The sequence below is a fragment of the Salmo salar genome, chromosome 16, assembly GCF_965601325.2.
Source record: "Salmo salar chromosome 16, fSalSal1, whole genome shotgun sequence".
Lineage (NCBI taxonomy): Eukaryota > Metazoa > Chordata > Actinopteri > Salmoniformes > Salmonidae > Salmo > Salmo salar.
The window spans coordinates 20,594,223-20,618,138 of record NC_138306.1 but is presented as its reverse complement, the minus strand read 5'-3'; the positions used below and the strand labels follow the sequence as shown (position 1 = coordinate 20,618,138).

Genomic DNA, 23,916 nt, shown 5'->3' with positions numbered 1-23,916 from the left:
CCGTTCTGAGGTTTCTTTTTTGCATCTTTTACTTTCGGTTTTGTACACCATCTTCAATAAACTAAAAACACAATATTTTGGGTTATTGAAAATATATTTCACAGTGGTTTAGATGGTACAATTAATCTCTTTTGTCACAAACTGATATTAGGCAAACTATTTGAATTTTAGCAAGCAGGAAATGGCAGAGCGATAGAAATATGTTTTCAAACTTTTTTGTGTAATCCTCTGATTTTAAATGCATTGTCCACACATGTTTGTATTGTGTTTTAAATTCTCAAACAAATCTACAGTGCCTTCGGAAAGTATTCAGATCCACATTTTGTTACATTACAGCCTTATTCTAAAATGGATGAAATAAAAAATCTCAGCAATCTACACACAATACCCCATAACAACACAGCGAAAACAGGTTTTCCGTCAATCCGGAAAATTTGAAGAACTTTGAAAGTTTCTTCATGTGCAGTCGCAAAAACCATCAAGCGCCATGATGAATCTGGCTTTCATGAGGACCATCACAGGAAAGGAAGACCCAGAGTTAGCTCTGCTGCAGAGGATAAGTTCATTAGAGTTACCAGTCTCAGAAATTGAAGCCCAAATAAATGCTTCACAGAGTTCAAGTAACAGACACATCTCAACATCAACTGTTCAGAGGAGACTGCGTGAATCAGGCCTTCATGGTCAAATTGCTGCAAAGAAACCACTACTAAAGGACACAAATAATAAGAAGAGACTTGCCTGGGCCAAGAAACACAAGCAATGGACATTAGACCAGTGGAAATCTGTCCTTTGGTCTGATGAGTCCAAATTGGAGATGTTTGGTTCCAACCACCGTGTCTTTGTGAGACGCAGAGTAGGTGAACAGATGATCTCTGCATGTGTGACTCCCACCGCGAAGCATGGAGGAGCTGGTGACACTGTCTGTGATTTATTTAGAATTCAAGGCACACTTAACCAGCATGGCTACCACAGCATTCTGCAGAGATACGCCATCCCATCTGGTTTGCACTTAGTGGGACTATCATTTGTTTTTTAACAGAACAATGGCCTAAAACACACCTCCAGGCTGTGTAAGGGCTATTTGACCAAGGAGAGTGATGGAGTGCTGCATCAGATGACCTGGCATCCACAATAACCTGACCTCAACCCAATTGAGATGGTTTGGGATGAGTTGGACCGCAGAGTGAATTGAAAAGCAGCTAACAAGTGCTCAGCATATGTGGGAACTCCAAGACTTTTGGAAAAGCATTCCTCATGAAGGTGGTTGAGAGAATGCCAAGCGTGTGCAAAGCTGTCATCAAGGCAAAGGGTGGCTATTTTGAAGAATCTCAAATATATTTTTTTTAACTTTGAGTTACTACATGATTCCCTATGTGTTATTTCATAGTTTTGACGTCTTCACTATTATTCTACAATGTAGGAAATAGTCAAAATAAATAAAAACCCTTGAATGAGTAGGTGTGTTCAAACTTTTGACTGGTACTGTATGTAAAAGTGATATTTCAGTAAAAAAATATATATATATATACCTTTGCAAAAAATGGCTAAAAAACTGTTCTTGCTCTGTCATTGTGGGGTATTGTGTGTAGATTGATGAGGGACAAAACAAAGTAGTCAATTTTAGAATAAGGCTGTAATGTAACAAAATGTGGAAAAATTCAAGGGGTCTGAATACTTTCCGAATGCACTGTATCTATTACAAAAAAATAAGACATCCTGATGTGGACAAACTGGGGAATATTTGTCTCCTTTCCTGCCACCTCTCCTAACAGATATCCTTTATTATCTCCTTTCCTTTTGATCCCCCCTCCCTTCACTCCTCTCTTCCTCTACTTCCTGGCTCTGTCCAGCAGATCTTTGAACACATCTAGCAGCTCTGGTTCCTGCCCGGCCGTAGAGTTCAGGAGTGTTCTCCTCCAGCCAATCAGAGGAGCGGATCTGTTGCCTCAGGGCACCAATCAGGGAGTCCAGACTGCCTGTGGGGTAGGACGTCTGGCAGTCCAGCAAGACAAAGTCTTCATTGGCTAATGGGATGGCATCAGGGTCGGGGTTATACTTCTCCCCAGGCTCTTCTGATGATGAGGTGTTCTTGGGCAAGGGCGTTGGCTTGACAGCCACAGCTTTGTGTGAGCCTGTTGTGTCCCTCTTTGATGTCATATTTGTCCCTTCCTTCTCGGTGGCCTCGTTGGTTGTGCCTATGTCAGGGGTGGATGTGGCCTTATCTGTCTCCTCCAGGGCATTCCTGATCCTCTGCATGCCTACAACAACCACACATAACACAATGAAGAGATGGCAAGTAAAGGAAGATAGGACAGAGAAAGGGAGTGGAAAGAGAGGATAAAAAATAGGCAATATCTGTTTCCTGCCTCTATCGTCATGAGAGGAGAAAAACAGATGAACTGATTGATGAATGTAGCGAGCGTCAGGTATTGCTGTTGGTCGGTGAAGACGATGCAGAACCAGCTAGGAGTGGAACAGTGGAATGCTTGGCCACAGCTCAGCACCACCTTGTGTTTCAGTAAACACCTCCACAGAGACAGCTCCTCCACAAACGATGGTTCTCGCAGGTACTGACAGACAGGGGGAGAAAGGAGAGAGAGATGTTGTAGTTGCTGTTAATGTTATTATCATTACCACTGCTACTAGGCCTACTATTATTATTGATTTATTACTGTTAGTCCGACCATTGTTGTTATATGTGTACTTTGACAATGTGAGTAAATTTAACTTGCCATGTCAATAAAGTCTATTAAATTTAGAGAGAGCGATAAAGAAAGAGAGAGAGGAGGAACCATGTCAGGAAGAACCAAGACAGCGGCTCCTCACTATCCAGTCTTCTACATCTACATTTACATTTACGTCATTTAGCAGATGGTCTTATCCAGAGCGACTTACAAATTGGTGCAATCACCTTATGATATCCAGTGGAACAACCACTTTACAATAGTACATCTATATCTTTTTTTGGGGGGGGGGGGGGGGTTAGAAGGATTCATTTATCCTATCCCAGGTATTCCTTAAAGAGGTGGGGTTTCAGGTGTCTCCGGAAGGTGTTGATTGACTCCGCTGTCCTGGTGTCGTGAGGGAGCTTGTTCATCCATTGGGGTGCCAGAGCAGCAAACAGTTTTGACTGGGCTGAGCGGGAACTGTGCTTCCGCAGAGGTAGGGAGGCGAGCAGGCCAGAGGTGGATGAACGCAGTGCCCTTGTTTGGGTGTAGGGCCTGATCAGAGCCTGAAGGTACGGAGGTGCCGTTCCCCTCACAGCTCCGTAGGCAAGCACCATGGTCTTGTAGCAGATGCGAGCTTCAACTGGAAGCCAGTGGAGTGGGCGGAGGAGCGGGGTGACGTGAGAGAACTTGGGAAGATTGAACACCAGACGGGCTGCGGCGTTCTGGATGAGTTGTAGGGGTTTAATGGCACAGGCAGGGAGCCCCGCCAACAGCGAGTTGCAGTAATCCAGACAGGAGATGACAAGTGCCTGGATTAGGACCTGCGCCGCTTCCTGTGTAAGGCAGGTTCGTACTCTGCGAATGTTGTAGAGCATGAACCTACAGGATCGGGTCACCACCTTGATGTTAGCGGAGAACGACAGGGTGTTGTCCAGGGTCACACCAAGGCTCTTAGCACTCTGAGAGGAGGACACAATGGAGTTGTCAACCGTGATGGCGAGATCATGGAGTTGGGAGGAGAGTCTTAGAAGAGGGGAGTCTTCTAACCCCAACCCTGTGTCAGTGTCCTTACCTTCCTGAGGTCAGCCCAGATGTAGAAGCCAGCAGGCCGGTGGAGGTAGTGGACTCCCAGGCTCTGTAGCTCCTCAGTCATGAATCTGTGAGTGGCCAGCATTCTCAGCCTGTTCTCTGGAAGAAATATCCCATCGATCCAATCTACAATAGAAAACAGGTATGTTAAACTCCCTAATCAGGGTGATACAGTATGTCCTCTCATCTAGTGTGAGTTTGTGTCCATTCACCTGTCCTGGAGCAGCCTTTCCATCTGATGCTGTATTGGATCAGGGACACCGTGAAACATCCAGAGCTTCGACCAAGTCCCTGTTGTCAGAGTACACAGTGCCCACACACACCCTGCCATCGCAAAGTCCTGCACAAGGACAACACAAATGAGACAGGGGTGAATCTAAGAGGGGGGCCAGATAGTCCCCACAACAACATGTATGTACAAACACATTCAGACACGTATGCTCATGCACTCACACACAGTGCATTTGGAAAGTATTCAGACCCCTTGACTTTATCCACATTTTATTACGTTATCATCTCATTCTAAAATACATACAAGTATTTATGTTTCACAATCTACACACAATACCTAATTTTTAGCATATGTATTAAACATAAAAACAGAAATACCTTATTTACATAAGTATTCACTTTGCTATGAGACTCGAAATTAAGCTCAGGTGCATCCTGTTTCCATTGATCATCCATGAGATGTTTCTACAACTTGATTTGAGTCCACCTGTGGTAAATTCAATTGATTGGACATAATTTGGAAAGGTACACACCTGTCTAAGGTCCCACAGTTGAAAGTGCAGAGCAAAAACCAATCCATGAGGTCGAAGGAATTGTCCGTAGAGCTCAGAGACAGAATTGTGTCGAGCCACAGATTTAGGGAAGGGTACCAAAAAACCTCTGCAGCATTGAAGGTCCTTTAGAACACAGTGGCCTCCATCATTCTTAAATTTAAGAAGTTTGGAACCACGAAAACTAAACTGAGCAATCGGGGGAGTAGGGCCTTGGTCAGGGAGGCGACCAAGAACCCGATGGTCATTCTGACAGAGCTCCTGAGTTCCTCTGTGGAGATGGGAGAACCAACCATCTCTGCAGCACTCCACCAATCAGGCCTTTATGGTAGAGTGGCCAGACGGAAGCCACTCCTCAGTAAAAGTCACATGACAGCCCGCTTGGAGCCAAAAGGCACCTAAGGACTGACCATGAGAAACAAGATTCTCTGGTCTAATGAAACCAAAATGTAACTATTTGGCTTGAATGCCAGGAGGAAACCTGGCACCATCCCTACAGTAAAGCATGGTGGTGGCAGCATCATGCTGTGGGGATGTTTTTCAGCGGCAGGGACTGGGAGACTAGTCAGGATCGAGGGAAAGAAGACACTCCCCATCCAACCAGACAAAGCTTAAGAGGGTCTGCAGAGAAGAATGGAAGAAACTCCCCAAATACAGGTGTGCCAAGCTTGTAGCGTCATACCCAAGAAGAATCGAGGCTGTAATCGCTACCAAAGGGGCTTCAACAAAGTACTGAGTAAAGGATCTGAATACTTATGTAAACGTCATATTTCTGTTTTTTATTCATTTTTCATTATGGGGTATTGTGTGTAGATTGATGAGGGAAAAAAACAATTGAATACATTTTAGAATAAGGCTGTAATGTAATAGAATGTGGAAAAAGTCAAGGGGTCTGAATACTTTCCGAATGCACTGTATGCATGTGCAGGCAAACACATACACACTCACTTTAGACTCAAACCTTGCTGATCCCCCACATCACATGTGTTCTCTGTCGTTCCAGCAAGCTGCAAGCACAACATTGTTAATGTACATTCAATAGGAAGGGTTTGCGTGTGTGTGTGTCATACCTCTCCATGCTCAGGACACTGTGGAAGGTGGCTGTCTCTTCAAACACCGTCAGCATGTACACCTCATTGACAATGGTGTGCAACTCATGCCTGAGACAGGGAAGGAATGGCGAGAACAGGGAGGAAAAGCGATGTATTATGAATTTGTATTGCACCGTTTTACGATGTTTATTGTTCTTTATTACAAAGGCAATGCAAGCAGGCATTTTAAACACTATCGGTAGGCAGCCTGAGGGAGCAGTGTGTAATAGAACAGGGCTGGTTTATGGTTACTGCAACTCAGTGCATGGGTAGTAGGTCTGTAGAGGGTGTTAATGCTGAGAGCGCCACTAAAACTAGAACAGATGGTTTTGGGAGAGTCCTCAGCCCTTAGTTGTACTTTACAGTAAAACTACAGTCATGATACTTGCCGTTTTATGCGCTGAGGGAAAACATATTGTACAATATGTAAATGTGGTGTGAGGGGGGGAAAAAATCACCTCTTGGCAAACTCCAAGAAGCCAGTCCTGACGGGGAGTGGACCTCAGCCAGGGGGTTATGGGGGTTCACCAGGATCACGACTCTTGACATTCACCCCCTGGCAGGAACACAACAAGGGACAGTTATACCGATGATGATTCTAGTGCCTCTATCTTAATTTATGAATTGATAACTATTTCGATTGGGTGGGGGGGTAGGGGGGTTACCTCGCTAGTTGCCTTCCCCATAGCTTCCTCCAGTCTTTCCACAGTGAGGTGGAAAGGCCGACTGCCACAAGGTTAAAAACACACACAACAAATACAACCGAGGGTGGGACAGTGCATTCAGACCCCTTGACTTTTTCCACATTTTGTTACCTTATTCTAAAATTGATTAAATTGTCAACCCCCCCCCCCCGATCAATCTACGAACAGTACCCCATAATGAAAAAGTAAAAACTGTTTTTTAGACATTTTTGAAAGTGTATACAAATTAAACTGAAATATCACATTTACATAAGTATTCAGGCCCTTTACTCAGTACTTTGTTGAAGCACCTTTGGCAGTGATTAGAGCCTCGAGTCATCTTAGGTATGAGGGTTAGGGTTAGGGTTAGCTTGGCACACCTGTATTTGGGGAGTTTTCCCCATTCTTCTCTGCAGATCCTCTCAAGCTCTGTCAGGTTGGATGGGGAGCGTTGTTGCACAGCTATTTTCAGGTCTCTCCAGCGATGTTCAAATCGGGACCTAGTCTGGGATCTGGCTGGGCAACTCAAGGACATTCAGAGATTTGTCCCGAAGCCACTCCTGCGTTGTCTTGGCTGTGTGCTTAGGGTCGTTCCCCTATTGGAAGGTGACCCTTCGCCCCATGTCTGAAGTCCTGAGCGGTCTGGAGCAGGTTTTCATCAAGGATCTCTCTGTACTTTGCTCCTCTCATCTTTACCTTGATTCTGACTAATCTCCTAGTCCCTGCCACTGAAAAACATCTCCACAGCATGATGCTGCCACCACCATGCTTCACCGTAGGGATGGTGCCAGGTTTCCTCCAGTCGTGACACTTGACATTTAGGCCAAAGAGTTCCATCTTGGTTTAATCAGATCAGAGAATCTTGTTTCTCATGGTCTGAGAGTCTTTAGGTGCCATTTGGCAAACTCCAAGCAGGCTGTCATGTGCCTTTTACTGAGGAGTGGCTTTCATCTGGCCACTCTAAAATAAAGGCCTGATTGGTGGAGTGCTGCAGAGATTGTTGTCCTTCTGGATGCGTCTCCCATCTCCACAGAGGAAGCTCTGTCAGAGTGACCACCTCCCTGACCAAGGCCCTTCTCCCCCGATTGCTCAGTTTGGCCGGGTGGCCAGCTCTAGGAAGAGTCTTGGTGGTTCCAAACTTCTTCCATTTAAGAATGATGGGGGCCACTGTGTTCTTGGGGACCTTCAATGCTGCAGAACTGTTTTGGTACCCTTCCCCAGATCTGTGCCTCAACACAATCCTGTCTCGGAGCTCTACGGACAATTCCTTCGACCTCATGGCTTGGTTTTTGCTCTGACATGCACTGTCAACTGTGGGACCTTATATTGACAGGCGTGCCTTTCAAAATCATGTCCAATCAATTGAATTTACCACAGGTGGACTCAAATCAAGTTGTAGAAATATCTCAAGGATGATCAATGGAAACAAGACACACGTGAGCTCAATTTCGAGTCTCATAGCAGAGGGTCCGAATACTTTTGTAAATCGGGAATTTCTGTTTTATTTTTTTATACATTTGCAAAAATGTCTAAAAACCTGTTTTCGCTTTGTCATTACAGGGCATTGTGTGTAGATTGATGAGGAAAAACATTTATTTAATACATTTTAGAATAAGGCTGTAACGTAACAAAATGTGGAAAAAGCTTTCCCGAATGCACTGTATATGGTATACCATATATTGTTAAGGATTAAGGCCTACCTCACAGTCGAGATGAACATAGAAGAGCCGAACACCACTGTAGAGATGCACATCCTCAGTGACCACTATAGAATGGCGTTGAAATAAGGATTGCATCTAAAACACACACACTGAGTCTGAGTACACCTCTCTAACAAACTCAAAATCCATTAATTAAATACAGTACCATGTATTTCACAGTATGATAAGGCATGGGTGACATTTAAAGTTTCAGTTACAGTATATTATGCAATCCATAGGTGAAACAACTGGACGTACTATTTGAGTGTACTTTAAGTGAGTTGAACTAACCTTGCAGGTCACAAAGCACTGCGGCTATAGATGAGAAGAGGGAGCCACAGCCATTCATCACCACAACCTGAACCCACACACACAAATAAGACACTAGCTTTATGAGTAAAAACATTCTTCATAATTTAAAGGTTGAGTAAGTACAAATTTTCTCCACAAATGTACCGGAATGTCTACTGTATGTAAATAGTTTACGATCAGCGAATGCCATAATGTAGTTATTTTGTTAGATACTTCCCCCCCTATTAGCTGAAATCATATTTTTTTCAAAGCCATTTTAGCTGTCGCGCTAGCTGTTCGGTCTCAACAGATTCACAAATCATGTTTTGAAGTGAGATATAAGAAAGATCATTTTTTAAACTGGTACTGGGCTACCTCTAGCCTAGTGGTTAGAGCGTTGAACTAGTAACCTAAAGGTTGCAAGATCGAATCCCTGAGCTGACAAGGTCAAATCTGACGTTCTGCCCCTGAACAAGGCAGTTAACCCACTGTTCCTAGGCCGTCATTAAAAATAAGAATTTGTTCTTAACTAACTTGCCTAGTTAAATAAAGGTAAAATACATTTTAAAAATACCTTCAGAAGAGTCTTGTGAGGATTGTGGGAGTCCTAGAGCAAAACAACCAACGTTTTTGTGTTCGCGAGAGTCCATATAGGGGTCATAATAGTTTGTAGACCAAACCGACCGATTTTCGGGACATTCCCTGGTCTGACAAACACCGCTGTAGCTCCACTGCAGATGCAGAAGGCCGACATCGGCGGATGTGGTGGATTGAGATGCAACCCATGCAAAAAACCTGATATCTTAGACAGTTTTTATGGGAATTGATGTATTATGCTAATTCGATTTCCGCGGGCATCGACTCTAGGGGGTTAACTAACTTACCAGGCTAGCGCATCATGCTTTGTGACATGTTAACTAGCTATTCCCAGTTAGATAACGTGTTTACACTTATAGCATCTGAATGCTTGTTGCGTTCTCCCTGGTTTCCACTAGTTACCACAGCCACAAAGTCAAAATGGACTTTTTGGTGTTACTTTACGGTTAGGGTTAGGCATAAGGTTAGCAGTGTGCTTAATGTTAGGGTTAGGTTTAAAATGACATAAGAGACATTTTAGAAATATGCAGGCTATACGACTTTGTAGCTGTGGTAACTAGTGACGACCTTTCTCCCTGGTGCACGCATATTTCTTTCATGCTGCTTTGTTGACAACTCCCAACCACCTTGCGCTCCGGGTATTCAGCCAATCAGCAGCCACCACTGTCTTTAACTATTCATACCCATAGATTAATAGCCTACAGTCCTTGATGAATACAATCTATTTTCTGTGGGCCTAAGCACTTTTACTGTCATTAATTTGGTAAATGAAAGTTATTAATTGAGTCGAGTCCACTGGTATCACAAGCCCAAATGAGTCGCTATACTTATTATTCAGTAATAATATAATGAAGTAGTCTAGAAATCACAGCACTCCTTAAAGGCCAGGATTATACACTAGACTAGAGCCATTATACAATATATGGACTAAGGAGAAGTGAGGCAAGAACCTGGACACCTCTTCTCTCAGACTACAGATCGGATATCGTCGTCGTCATCATCAACACCACCATTATTACCATCACCATCATCCTAATCGCTGCTCTAATAAACATCTTCCTTCTGTGTAATAAACCTGTTATCGAATTGTAGTTTAAATGTCTCTAATGAATACATGTACCATAACCATCCTTTTCAAATAACACATGACATATGGAGTCCTATACAAGGAGATTTCTTACAAGTGGTGGCCTTTCCAGTCAGGATACTACAGCAAAGCTGGGTCGACATGTTTCATGTCAGGCTGGGTCATCTGTGGCAGTGAGGGACACAAAAGGGATTCGTTTTCTGGACAGAGAGAGAACGGTTACATTTAATAGGAGTGTCATGCACAGGGCCACAGATTAAATATAGTTACGGTAAGTACAGAACCACATCTCTAATGGGCATCTCACTTGCTGGTCAACACCATAGAATAAATGGTTTATTCTGATTGACAAAGTCAGTGATAAGCAGTGGTGTAAAGTACTTAAGTAAAAATACCTAAGTACTACTTCAGTAGTTTTTTGGGGTATCTGTATTTTAATGTTCATATTTTGGACAACTTTTACTTTACTACATTACTAAAGAAAATAATGTACTTTTTACTCCATACATTTTCCCTGACACCCAAAAGTACTAGTTCCATTTTGAATGCTTAGCAGGACAGGAAGATGGTCCAATTCACACACTTCTCAAGAGAACCCCCCTGGCATCTCTACTGCCTCTGATCTGACAGACTCACTAAACACAAATGCTTCATTTGTAAATGATGTCTGAGTGTTGGAGTATGCCCCTGGCTATCCGTAAGTAAATACAATAAACAAGAAAATGGTAGGATCAGCATGAACGAAGATGGGTCCAGAGTTGAAACGTACCTTGAGCTCCATGAATGCCCTGTTAGCCTCGGGGGTCCAGCAAAAACGGGTCTGAGACTTGCAGGGTAGGACCGTGAGAGGTTCTGCCACAGCACCAAAGTTGAGTATAAAAACGGCTGTAAAAATTGGCAAACGCGAGGAACCACTGGACCTACTTGAGTGAGGTCGGACGGGGCCAGTCGGCGACCGCCTCAATCTTTACGGGGTCCATTTGGATGCCTGCGGTAGAGATAATGTGACCCAGGAAGGAAACTTGGGATACGTGGAACTCACACTTCTCTATCTTGATATATAGTTGGCTCTGCAGGAGGCGTCTCAGGACTTGGCGGACATGCAGTATGTGTTCTGGAAGGGTTTTGGAGAAGATCAGGATGTCGTCGAGGTAAACAAAAACAAACCAATTCAACATGTCCCTAAGAGTGTCATTGACCAATGCTTGAAAGACTGACGGTGAGTTCGATAATCCGAAGAGCATAACTAAATACTCATAGTGACCCCTAGGGGTGTTAAAGGCAGTTTTCCACTCATCTCCCTCCCTGATTCTCACCAGATTGTAAGCGTTGCGGAGGTCCAGTTTGGTGAAGAATTTGGCCCCTTGGGCCAACTCCAAGGCGGTGGACATCAGGGGTAGGGTTAACGATTATTGATCATAATCTGGTTCAGCCATCTGTAATCGATGCAAGGACACAGGCCTCCATCCTTCTTACCCAAAAAGAAGACACCTGCACCAGCTGGGGATGTAAGAGGGGTGAATGAAACCTGCCTCCAGCGACTCCGGGATGTAATTGTCCATGCTGCTTCAGGGGTCGAGAGGGAGTACAGACAGCCCCGGGGAGGTGTGGAGCCAGGTAGGAGTTCTATGGCACAGTCATATGGACGATGGGGGGAGGGTGACGGCTTGCCTCTTACTAAAGGCCTCCCGGAGGTCGAAGTATTCGGGAAGGAGAGCGGAGAAATCTTGGTCTTCAATGGATGCAGGAGGACACGGCAAGGCTCTTGGTGGGGGTCTTAAGACATTTAGTCTGGCAGTCCTTACCCCAGTCTAGTAGGTGTCCCGTGGACCAGGAGAATAGTGGGTTATGTAGTGCTAGCCAGAGGTACCCTAGGATAAGGGGGTTCTCGGGAGCAATGATCAAAAGAAAACTAAGAGTCTGAGTGGTTCACCCCAACCTGCGGTAGAATGTACTTGGTCAGCCACAGGTCTGGCCCCTTGATGGATGTTGAACAGTCGGCTGGCCGCTTCTCGTCCGTCGACTGGGTGGTCGAAGACTCGTCGCAGCTCGGCAATGAAGGCTAATATGGAGTAGCAGGATGGTGGCTGCTGTTTCCACACCACCATTTCCCACGCCTGGGCTTTGCCCGAGAGTAGAGAGATGATGTCGGCAATCATGGACCGATCGGTGTGGAACGAGGAGGACTGTAGCTCGAACACCAGAGAACACTGAGTGAAGAACCCCTTGCATCCTCCCGGGTGGCCGTCATACTGCTCGGGGGCTGGGATCTTGGGTTCCCGGTGCAGGTTCCCTGGAGGAACTACGGCGACGCCTGTAGCACTGGGCAATGAAACTTGGAACAACTTGGAGAGTTGTTCTTGCTGTCGCCCCAGCAGTGCCCCTTGGTGGGTTACAACATTCTTGATCTGGGTGATCTCTGCTGGTTCCATGCTGGGGCAGAAGCTTGCTGTGATGTGGTAAGGTTGGACAGAGAAGAGACCAGACGAGGAATCAGTGGTTGAGGATAAACATAATTCTTTACTGAGAAACGGTAGCCGCAGGATCACAGTATACTTGAAAAAACAACAAACATTAAGTTTCAAAGTCACGCACAGGGTAAACAATAAAAGCTTCAGCAAAAGACAACAGAAAACACAGCTCTTTTAACAGGAAAATCACAAAGAGTAAATTGGACACACCCGAGTGTCGTTAATGTCTCTAGGACAGTCTCTGCTGCCCTCTGGTGACAGGTGGAACCGTGACACCTCTCTCACCCGTTTGTGAAGCAGATCATAGCAGCTTGTTCTCACTGGTGCCCATATTGATTATGCCCTGGAGACGAGAGACACAAAAATCGATCAATCTCTCAACTAATCTATCAATTGTTTTGTCTAGGACTTTTTACAGATACATTTTACACAAAGTGACATGACAAGTGGTATGAGACCAAACACAGTTCTGAAACAACTCCGCTCAACATGGGGAGCAGCAGCAGTGTTGGAGACTCACGTTGGGGTTGTCAGTATAGTGGTATTTGTCAGCGTGGTACTGGGTGTAGCCCTCCTGCAGAATGCCCTGATGCGGTCTGATGGAGTTGCCACGGCAAAACAGGTACACACTGTGGCCAGAGGTCTTTGCACCACTCAGTGTGGCCAGCATGCTCTCGGGTTAAGACGGGCCACGGGCTGGAATGGATGGTGGTGGGGCTGTAAAGTCCATGGACAATAAGAACCCCTCCTCCCAGCTGCCCACTGCACTGAGGCTAGGAAACACTGTCACCACCGATAAATCTACGATAATCGAGAATTTCAATAAGCATTTTTCTATGGCTGGCCATGCTTTCCACCTGGCTACCCCACCACGGTCAGCTCCGCACCCCCCACAGCAACTTGCCCAAGCCTCCCCCATAACTCCTTCACCCAAATTCACATAGCTGATGTTCTGAAAGAGCTGCAAAATCTGGACCCCTACAAATCAGCTGGGCTAGACAATCTGGACCCTCTCTTTCTAAAATGATCCGCCGCAATTGTTGCAACCCCTATTACTAGCCTGTTCAACCTCTCTTTCGTACATCCCTAAAGATTGGAATGATGCCGCGGTCATCCCCCTCTTCAAAGCGGGAGACACTCTAGACCCAAACTGTTACAGACCTATAGCTATCCTACCCTGCCTTTTAAAAGTCTTCGAAAGCCAAGTTAACAAAACAGATCACCAACCATTTCGAATCCCACCGTACCTTCTCCGCTATGCAATCTGGTTTCCGAGCTGGTCATAGGTGCACCTCAGCCACGCTCAAGATCCTAAATGATATCATAACCGTCATCGATAAAAGACAATACTGTGCAGCCGTCTTCATCGACCTGGCCAAGGCTTTCAAACTCTTGTCAATCACCGCATTCTTATCGGCAGACTCAACAGCCTTGGTTTCTCAAATGACTGCCTCGCCTGGTTTACCAACTACTTCTCAGATAGAGTTCAGTGTGTCAAATCGGAGGGCCTGTTGTCCGGACCTCTGGCAGTCTCTATGGGGGTGCCACAGGGTTCAATTCTCAGGCCGACTCTTTTCTCTGTATACATCAATGATGTCGCTCTTGCTGCTGGTGATTCTCTGATCCACCTCTATACAGACAACACCATTCTGTATACTTCTGGCCCTTCTTTGGACACTGTGTTAACAAATCTCCAGACGAGCTTCAATGCCATACAACACTCCTTCCGTGGCCTCCAACTGCTCTTAGATGCAAGTAAAACTAAATGCATGCTCTTCAACCGATCGCTGCCCGCCCGTCTAGCATCACTACTCTGGACGATTCTGACTTAGAATATGTGGACAACTACAAATACCTAGGTGACTTGTTAAGACTGTAAACTCTCCTTCCAGACTCACATTAAGCATCTCCAATCCAAAATTAAATCTAATCGGCTTCCTATTTCGCAACAAAGCTTCCTTCACTCATGCTGCCAAACATTCCCTTGTAAAACTGACTATCCTACCGATCCTTGACTTCGGCGATGTCATTTACAAAATAGCCTCCAACACTCTACTCAGCAAATTGGATGTAGTCTATCACAGTGCCATCCGTTTAGTCACCAAAGCCCCATATACTACCCACCACTGTGACCTGTATGCTCTCCTTGGCTGGCCCTCGCTTCATATTCGTCGCCAAACCCACTGGCTCCACGTCATCTATAAGTCTTTCCTAGGTAAAGCCCCGCCTTATCTCAGCTCACTGGTCACCATAGCAGCACCCACCCGTAGCATGCGCTCCAGCAGGTATATATTTCACAGGTCATCCCCAAAGCCAACTCCTCCTTTGGCTGCCTTTCCTTCCAGTTCTCTGCTGCCAATGACTGGAACGAATTGCAAAAATCACTGAAGCTGGAGTCTTATATCTCCCTCACTAACTTTAAGAATCAGCTGTCAAGAGCAGCTTACCAATCATTGCACCTGTACACAGCCCATCTGTAAATAGCCCACCGATCTACCTCATCCCCATATTATTTATTTGTTGCTCCTTTGCACCCCAGTATCTTTATTTGCACATTCATCTTCTGCACATCTATCACTCCAGTGTTTAATTGCTAAATTGTCATTATTAAGCCACTATGGCCTATTTATTGCCTTTACCTCCCTAATCTTACTACATTTGCACACACTGTAAATATACTTTTCTATTATGTTATTGATTGTACGTTTGTTTATCCCATGCATAACTCTGTGTTGTTTGTGTCGCACTGCTTTGCTTTATCTTGGCCAGGTCGCAGTTGTAAAAGAGAACTTGTTCTCAACTGGCCTACCTGGTTAAATAAAGGTGAAAAATAAATGTGGTTGTGCTGCAGTTGGGGCAGGACTGCCAAATGGGATTGATGAAGTAGCAGGGGCAGATACTGCATAAAGTAGAGCGGTGTGTCCAGAAGTGGCAGAGGATACAGTTGAGAGTAGTGACAGGAAGAGCAAACAGTGGGCCAGTAGGGGCAGTCTGTGTGACAGCGACCAGGTTCCCATTTAACTTGCTAAACAGAAGGAGCTCATGCTGTCTCTCTTTCTCTGCCCTTCTTTCCTCCTGCTGCTCCCACCTATCCTTGGCCTGCGCCTCCCTCTCCAGCCGTGCCTCCTCCATGGAGAGGAGCCTCTTTCAGCTCAGGAACCGGACTACAGCTTCGTCCAGGGGCCCCCGGACCCCGCCTCCCCCACCAGCCCCTCTCCCTGCACACCGGACGCTCCCTCTGCCTCACAGAGGCTGCAGGTCGGAAGCACTCTGGGTCACACTGGTTCCCTGTGTCCCAGCCACCAGGACCAGCCATGGAGGCCCATGTGCCTGAAGACCCAGTGCGGTTCACTGACACTTGAGGAAGGAAAGAGAGAAAGAGGAGAGGGAAGAAGACATCAAACACTTATTTTGCTTATTGAATTCATACTTACTGATTTTCAAAGCCATCGTGCTCCAGCTCCAGATATAAATATCTGAAGTATAGCTCTGCAAGGTCATGACTTTTAAGCCCGAGACCTACCCATGCCCACGACGTTCAGCCCCTACCCTACCCTGGCACAATTGCTTCTGCCAAATTTAAGGCCCTGCCCGAAACCAGAAATAACTTCCTCCATTCACTACTCCTCTCGGTCTGTCACTCGCTCCCTGCAAGCAGCGCAATCTGCATGTGCTCTGCTCATGACGGCTCTGCGTCTGTGAGTATCCATAGCAACGGCTCAGCTTGGGTTGCTCTGCTCAATGATGAGACATGAGAGAGCAGTTCGCTGTGAAATATTTTGTCACTTTAAACTCTGACAAAACTCAAGGAACATTCTTATTTTCCATGAAATAATCTTTCCAGTTTTATATTTGACAAGGTTGAAGCATGTTATGATCTTTGTTAGATATTACTGTACTGCGCAGCAGAGCACGAGCAAATCAAATCAAATGTATTTATATAGCCCTTCGTACATCAGCTGATATCTCAAAGTGCTGTACAGAAACCCAGCCTAAAACCCCAAACAGCAAGCAATGCAAGTGAAAGAAGCACGGTGGCTAGGAAAAACTCCCTAGGAAAAACTCCCTAGAAAGGCCAAAAACCTAGGAAGAAACCTAGAGAGGAACCAGGCTATGAGGGGTGGCCAGTCCTCTTCTGGCTGTGCAGGGTGGATATTATAACAGAACATGGTCAAGATGTTAAAATGTTCATAAATGACCAGCATGGTCAAATAATAATAATCATAGTAGTTGTCGAGGGTGCAACAAGCACGTCCGGTGAACAGGTCAGGGTTCCATAGCCGCAGGCAGAACAGTTGAAACTGGAGCAGCAGCACGGCCAGGTGGACTGGGGACAGCAAGGAGTCATCATACCAGGTAGTCCTGAGGCATGGTCCTAGGGCTCAGGTCCTCCGAGAGAAAGACAGAAAGAGAGAAAGAGAGAATTAGAGAGAGCATATTTAAATTCACACAGGACACCGGATAAGACAAGAGAAATACTCCATAACAGACTGACCCTAGCCCCCCAACACAAACTACTGCAGCATAAATACTGGAGGCTGAAATGGCTTAGCTTGTAAATTTTACTGATCAATTTAGTGATACCCGAGCCCTGCATGTGCCCTAGTTATAGATGAAAAAAACAGGCCCTACCCGGCCCAAACCAAATGTATAATGTCTGGGCCAAGTTTATTGTAGTTTTGTGTTTTTATATTAGTTTTTATTTCTATTAGTTGTTCAATGTTTATTTTGAATTCAGTTTAGTTTCAGTTTGCTGGTTTCTAAATATAATAATATAATATAAAAATAATAATATACAAATATGTATATTTCATTTTTATATTATTTAGGTTCAGTTTACGTTTTAGTGATAGGGACAGAAAGCATGCATGGGGGGCTAGGAGCCATTTGGGTTGTTTATTGTTTTTTTGGGATGTCACTTGAGGGACAGTAATACATAAGGTGAATGGTCAGGAAATAGGTTAGGGTAGCCTTTCTCATGACTCCAACTCTACATTGGAGTAATTTCACATCCCTTTTGATTAGCTGAGGTGATTTGGTCAAGTGTGAAACACTATATAGAAAAAAAAAGTAGCACCGATTGCCATACGGTTTTGGAAACCTTGAACACTCAACTTAATTATTATCGAAAAATAACTTTACACATAGGCCAGGTGTATTAAATTAACACTCAACATTGGACGACTTTGTTACTTTGCAATTATTGGGGGAGGAAATTTAAAGTACGCTAATATTATAATTTTTTTACATATGTTTTGGGGTGGTTTGACAGACAGTTATTGAGATAGGGAGACATGCAAATGCTAAGAAACAGTGGAAGTCTGAAAGCAGGGATTGATCCCTGTTCTCAGGTGGAAAGTTGTACGCGAAATGTGCCAGGGAGTGTTACCACTACACCAAGGCTCTGCACAGGAAATATTAATGGTTGATGGCATTGGGTAACCAAATCATAGATTGCAGTCTCCTTGTTCATAGACTGCTTGCAAGGTAAGGACAGAAACATTTTGTAATTTGGGTGAACAATCTCTTTAATGGCTGGATGAAAATCTTGCTTGTTCTCCAGGAGGGTTGGCCATCCCTGATCTATGTTTCCCAAGTGCTGGGTGTTTGAAAATGTTTTTGTTATAACAATTAACTTCTCAAAATCACCAAACCTTCAAGGAAAATCGAATGAATATCAATATTCAGGTAGTTTATACCTACTAGTTGAAGATCCTTTCCATCATCTTACTCTACATAGACAAAATATTATATGTTTGAGTTGCCTAGAATGTACACAATACTAAAATGTCAAATTATATTTGATTCCTGGAGCATTTAATATCCAACGCCTATTTGTATGACTTATTCAAAGCTTTCTATGAATGGCTGCAAAAATACAGAGCCTCATAATTCATTTTCAAAGACACAAGTAGGCATGAGATTTAAAATATGTGATTACACTGGCAAAATTGGAAGAAGTAGAATAATATAATAAGTGTGGGGAATAAAAGTAATGTTCTTGCTGACAAGCACAGTAATTACCCTATATTTTAGCCCATTGTTAAGAATGCAAATTGTTCCACTGGTCAGACTAAATAGATAATACATCTCCTGAAGACAAGATTACATTAATTCTGCCCCTATGCCCTAACCAAATTATAATTTTTTGTATTATCCCCCCTCTAAAATGAAATGTACACTTTTGGGTTCACAATCTGCTTGACAAAATTATTTTCATAGATAAAAATCAGGTCACCCTATCAAATTCCCCGCTAAAACATACTGGTCTGTCTGCTGCCTTTTCGTTGTCACAGCCTACATGCCAAACGAGGGGGACTAATGCAAATGTGGTTTAAATCGACTTTAGTACATGCTGTCAAAAGGTTGCATTCTGCAATAGGGATGGGGGTAAAATCAACCTAATTTTGTTGACAAAATTGTACATTAAACAGCGCTACTCTGTTTACTTACGTGATAATGCCCGAGAAGCCGGTGTTTAGAGGATATATTGGAACCGTGTTTTTCCGATGACCGGCAAACCGTACCAATATATCCTCCAAACACCGGCTTCGAGGGCATTAACACTTTTAACGGGTTACCAACATCTTCAAATAATGATTGACATATTTTAATTTAAAAAGTTATACAAGATATAGTCCCAAAACAAATCTAGTATTATATTTGTTCCTTTGCCAGAGACGCAACCCAGTAACGTTAGTTCGGTATTTTTTTGTTCTGTATCCAGTCGTTCGTTCTATTGCCATACTGGCTGGCAACATTCTTATCCTTAACTACTGCAAACTTACAGTCACGTCAAACAATGCAGAAATAATAACAACAGTAGCTGCATTTGTTTAAGCTATTTTCTAGTGACATTTATTTGGATACATAACATTGAGCTAATGAGGCACGATTTCGCCTGGCATAGAAAATGTGCTCTCGTTAGGACACTTGTTCAGAGGAGATAGCCAACAACACAGCTAATACAATAACTTCAAACTGGAGCTGGAAAGACTACAAACTAGCTGCACTTCGTTTCGTTTTACCTTTTTTCAATTGGCATTTGTTTGTATATATATCCATAAAAATGATGCCAACTGATTCATGATTTAGACTGGCTGAGAAACGCAGCCTGCCTCTCTCTCGTCCCGACTCCTACACGTTCATTACACCGAGGTAAAAACAGTTTCAGGTTGGATATTCGCCTGTAGTTTTCCTAACGTCCAACAACAGCAGTTAGGGACCGTCAACATAGTGACAAATCAACATTTTCAAATTTCAATAGCTCTTTAACCATTTCTCCTAAAACTTTCAAAACTGGTTACAGCGAACCCGATGGCATTGCACACTTTTTTGTCGACATCTTGCACTATTTTAAATTATGTATTTACATTTTTTTATTTCAATAGCTCATTGGTCATGTGACCTAGTGACTTCAAACAAAGTTCCGAATGTCCACTGACTACCCTTCTATATTGCACACCCTTTAGTTTGTCCATTTTCATCTCACATGATTTTACATACATTTTTCTACATTTAACATTTCAATAGCTCCTTGGTCATGTGACCTAATGACTTCAAACAAACTTCAGAATGTCCACTGACTACCCTTCTATATTGCACACCCTTTAATTTGTCCATTTTCATCTCACTGATTTTACATAAATTTTTCAAAATGTAGAATTTCAATATCTCCTTGGTCATGTGACCTACTGACTTCAAACAAGGTTCAGAATGTCCACTCAGTGTGCCTACACATTGTACACCCTTTAGTTTGTTCATTTTCATCTCACATGATTTTACATGAATGTTTCTACATTTACATTTTCAATAGCTCCTTGGTCATGTGACCTACTGACCTCAAAAAAGGTTCAGAATACCTTCTTATCGCACACTCTGATGTTTGTCTACTTTCATCTCATGCTATTAGACTTAAATCTGTAAGCTTGCATGGCATTCATTTTACACGGGTGTTAAAATTCTTTTTTTTTTATGTTCCAGCCTCGCAATAACTATCTGTCACATGGACACTGAAAAGATCCGCAAATGGCTGTATGTGGTATGGATCAAGGACAGGAGAGGTGTTCAAAGGAAGGCGCACAGGTAGGCCTAATGAAAAACAATGTTTCATATGCTCTTTTTAATCACAGTAATAGGCAGTGTTTTGTCAGTCAGAGTGAGCTTGATAATGTGAAAGAATCATTTTCATAGCATCACTTTCATATACTGTACAATAAGACAGTTTACATAACCTGATAATGACTTGATATTTGAGTGCGTTCACAACAAGCCACCTGCAGACAACTTACAAAATGCAATAGTGCATTTGAGGATTCGTTGTTCTGATGAAAATAGTTATTTGATGCATGGCCTATAAATTCCTACGTCTTTTGTGAGTAAAATCCTTTTTACAAAATTGATTTAGGTACATTTTTGTGAAGAGGTATGAGGATTGTGTTATGGATCATTTAATAGTAAAATCATTTAAGGGATCAATACATTTCTATATTGCTTCCCCAGTATCTGCATGAACCATCAGGCCAAGTGTTTTTGGTTGACCCTGCTGTACAGAAAGAGAAGGAGGAATCGGAACACGCTGCATTCAAATTCAGGTCTTAGTTATTCCATTGTACTGGATCTAATACATATTAGCATTTTACATATTCATAAGTGTAATAATTTTTTATGACATACTGTGATAAACTCTCTTGGCTGCTGGCTCTGTCACTTTCAGACATGCGCAGGGCAGACTGAAAGGGGAAGGGTAGCTCTTGACTTGAACCACAGGGGTTCTCTAAAAAGAGAGAGTAATCCAAAAGGCACAGACACACCCCTTGACTTTCAATTGGCACCCTTGACCTGTATGTATTCTCTCCTGATTGGCTCTGTGGTGAAAAGTCTGGCAGTCTGACTAAAGTGCCAGAGGTATGAGGAGAGATCCTCCTTTGTATTTAGGGAACACATATTTCCTAACACTTTGGATCCTATTCTTGGACAGTTAGAAGACATCAATGCAACAAAAACCAAAAAACGAATTACTGTCCATGAGTAACCTCAACCTTGTGGGTCTGTGGGTGTTTGGGCCAATAAAGTGCAAACTCAATTCTACCACTGACTAGTCTCTCATGACCCTATGAACTGGGACACAGGGCAATAGTTTTTCATCTAAACCAGCCCTTTTTTACTGGAGTACACTAACCCCTAATTGGGGCTCTTTTCTGTACACACAGTAGCAGTTTACCAGATAAGAAGTCAAGAAGATCAAAAAGTAGATTGTTGTAAGCGTGTATTACGTCCTGTGCTGGCCCCATTGTCATAGCCATTCTGGATTCTGAGTGGTAAAATCATAGCTGAAAAATGCCTCTATGTATGTGTATACATTTTCTGCCAAGACAGAACTGCCAAAGGGGGTGGAGTTGCAATCTACTGCAGAGACAGCCTGCAGATTTCTGTCATGCTATCCAGGTCTGTGCCCAAACAGTTTGAGCTTCTACTTTAAAAAATCCACCTTTCCAGAAATAAGTCTCTCACTGTTGCCGCTTGTTACAGACCCCAGCTGCACCCTGGACACCAAATGTGAATTAATTGGACACCATATGTGAATTAATTACCCCCCATTTATCTTCAGAGTTTGTACTGTTATGTGACCTAAATTGGGATATGCTTAACACCCCGGCCATCCTACAATCTAAACTAGATGCCCTCAATCTCACCCAAATTATCATGGAACCTACCAGGTACAACCCCAAATCCGTAAACTCGGGCACCCTCATAGATGTCATCCTGACCAACCTGTCCTCTAAATACACCTTTGCTGTCCTCAACCAGGATCTCAGCGATCACTGCCTCATTGCCTGCATCCGTAATGGGTCCGCGGTCAAACGACCACCCTTCATCACAGTCAAATGCTCCCTAAAACACTTCAGCGAGCAGGCCTTTCTAATCAACCTGGCCCGGGTATCCTGGAAAGATATTGACCTCATTCCGTCAGTAGAGGATGCCTGGTTATTCTTTAAAAGTGCTTTCCTCACCATCTTAAATAAGCATGCCCCATTCAAAAAATGTAGAACCAGGAACAGATATAGCCCTTGGTTCACTCCAGACCTGACTGCCCTTGACCAGCATAAAAACATCCTGTGGCATACTGCATTAGCATCGAATAGCCCCTGCGATATGCAACTTTTCAGGGAAGTTAGGAACAAATATACACAGGCAGTTAGGAAAGCAAAGGCTAACTTTTTCAAACATAAATTTGCATCCTGTAGCACAAACTCCAAAACGTTCTGGGGCACTGTAAAGTCCATGGAGAATAAGAGCACCTCCTCCCAGCTGCCCACTGCACTGAGACTAGGAAACAGTGTCACCACCGATAAATCTACGTGCCAACATATCTCATCAGCCACCTGGTGGAAGGGACTTTGTGGATCTCAGACTCTTTGCCCTGTTTCCTCCATCATCCTCCAAATCCTACCAACATCAGCCGCCTCCGAGTGCAACTGGTCCTTGTTCGGGAACACACAGTGAAGAAGAGGCCTCAGAGTCTGATATTCAAGAGGTGGACATTGAGGAGGTCCAGGGAGAAGACATGGAAGCCTGAGAGGAAGACAACCAAAGCTTTAGTTTCTAGACTATAATTTTACAGATGTATGTTGAAAACATTTTTGGGAGATGCGATGGATCATTTGGGATCATTCAATATTCCCTTTCTTTTGTTGTTCAGTGAAATCATCCCATGTGAAGATTAATTAAAGTTCAATTCGTAACTAAATAGTTTTTTATATTTCTATTGGATGGATTTAATAATTTGCAATTATGTTTCCTTTTGATAAGGTAAAAAAGGTTTATGTTTATGTCTCCATATGATATAGTAAATATATCCAATGCAAAAAAACATCTACATTTAAATGGTATTAATATTAATTTGCACATATTTCCGTTAATTCCTTTATATTCCCGTTAATTCTCACGGAAAGTGTCCACCTTTGAATATTCCCCAAAATGTGCAACCCTAGTTGTCATCAAACGCTAGCCCCGAAATACATTTTGCTCTTGGAACGCTGAGCTCCCCCCATTGTTTTCCTATGGAGAAGCATGCTGGTATATTTCGCCAAATATCTAGAAATGTGTAGATTTAGATTTTTTCAAGTGGGACACCATTTTAATCAGGATAATCTCCTCTTTCCAATTACATAAGGTTGGGCAGCGTACTCTGCTGTCATCGATCGCTAGACCAGAAATAGTCAAAAGTTGCAATTGTTTCCTACTTCCTCATTATGCAGACATAAGCACACGTGGCACCATCGAGGTGCGGATGTTTACTTTCTACACAAGTTGTTCTTTTTCAGTTTCGTCCTAAGAACAGATTGTAGTAAAAAGTAGTAGTAAAAGTTGTAAGAAGGGCTACATTTCTTGGTGCTTCAGTCAGAAGAGGCTCTGCCAACGTTCGATTACATTCGTGTGCTATGGGCTCGCGC

At 43.5% G+C, this 23,916-nt stretch overlaps 1 non-coding gene across 1 annotated transcript; it reads right to left on the bottom strand.

The window, feature by feature from the left end:
* On the bottom strand, positions 1–13,933 carry LOC106573390 (1-aminocyclopropane-1-carboxylate synthase-like protein 1). The gene is made up of 15 exons (XR_014381035.1): positions 12,981–13,933; positions 12,746–12,803; positions 10,084–10,154; positions 9,831–9,873; positions 8,306–8,372; positions 8,015–8,110; positions 6,626–6,654; positions 6,297–6,357; positions 6,090–6,187; positions 5,611–5,700; positions 5,502–5,547; positions 3,971–4,098; positions 3,742–3,886; positions 2,431–2,570; positions 1–2,272 (listed from the first exon to the last, which is right to left on the bottom strand). It is a non-coding gene; the product is annotated as a 1-aminocyclopropane-1-carboxylate synthase-like protein 1 (transcript).
* Between the last annotated feature and the right edge of the window lie 9,983 nt (positions 13,934–23,916).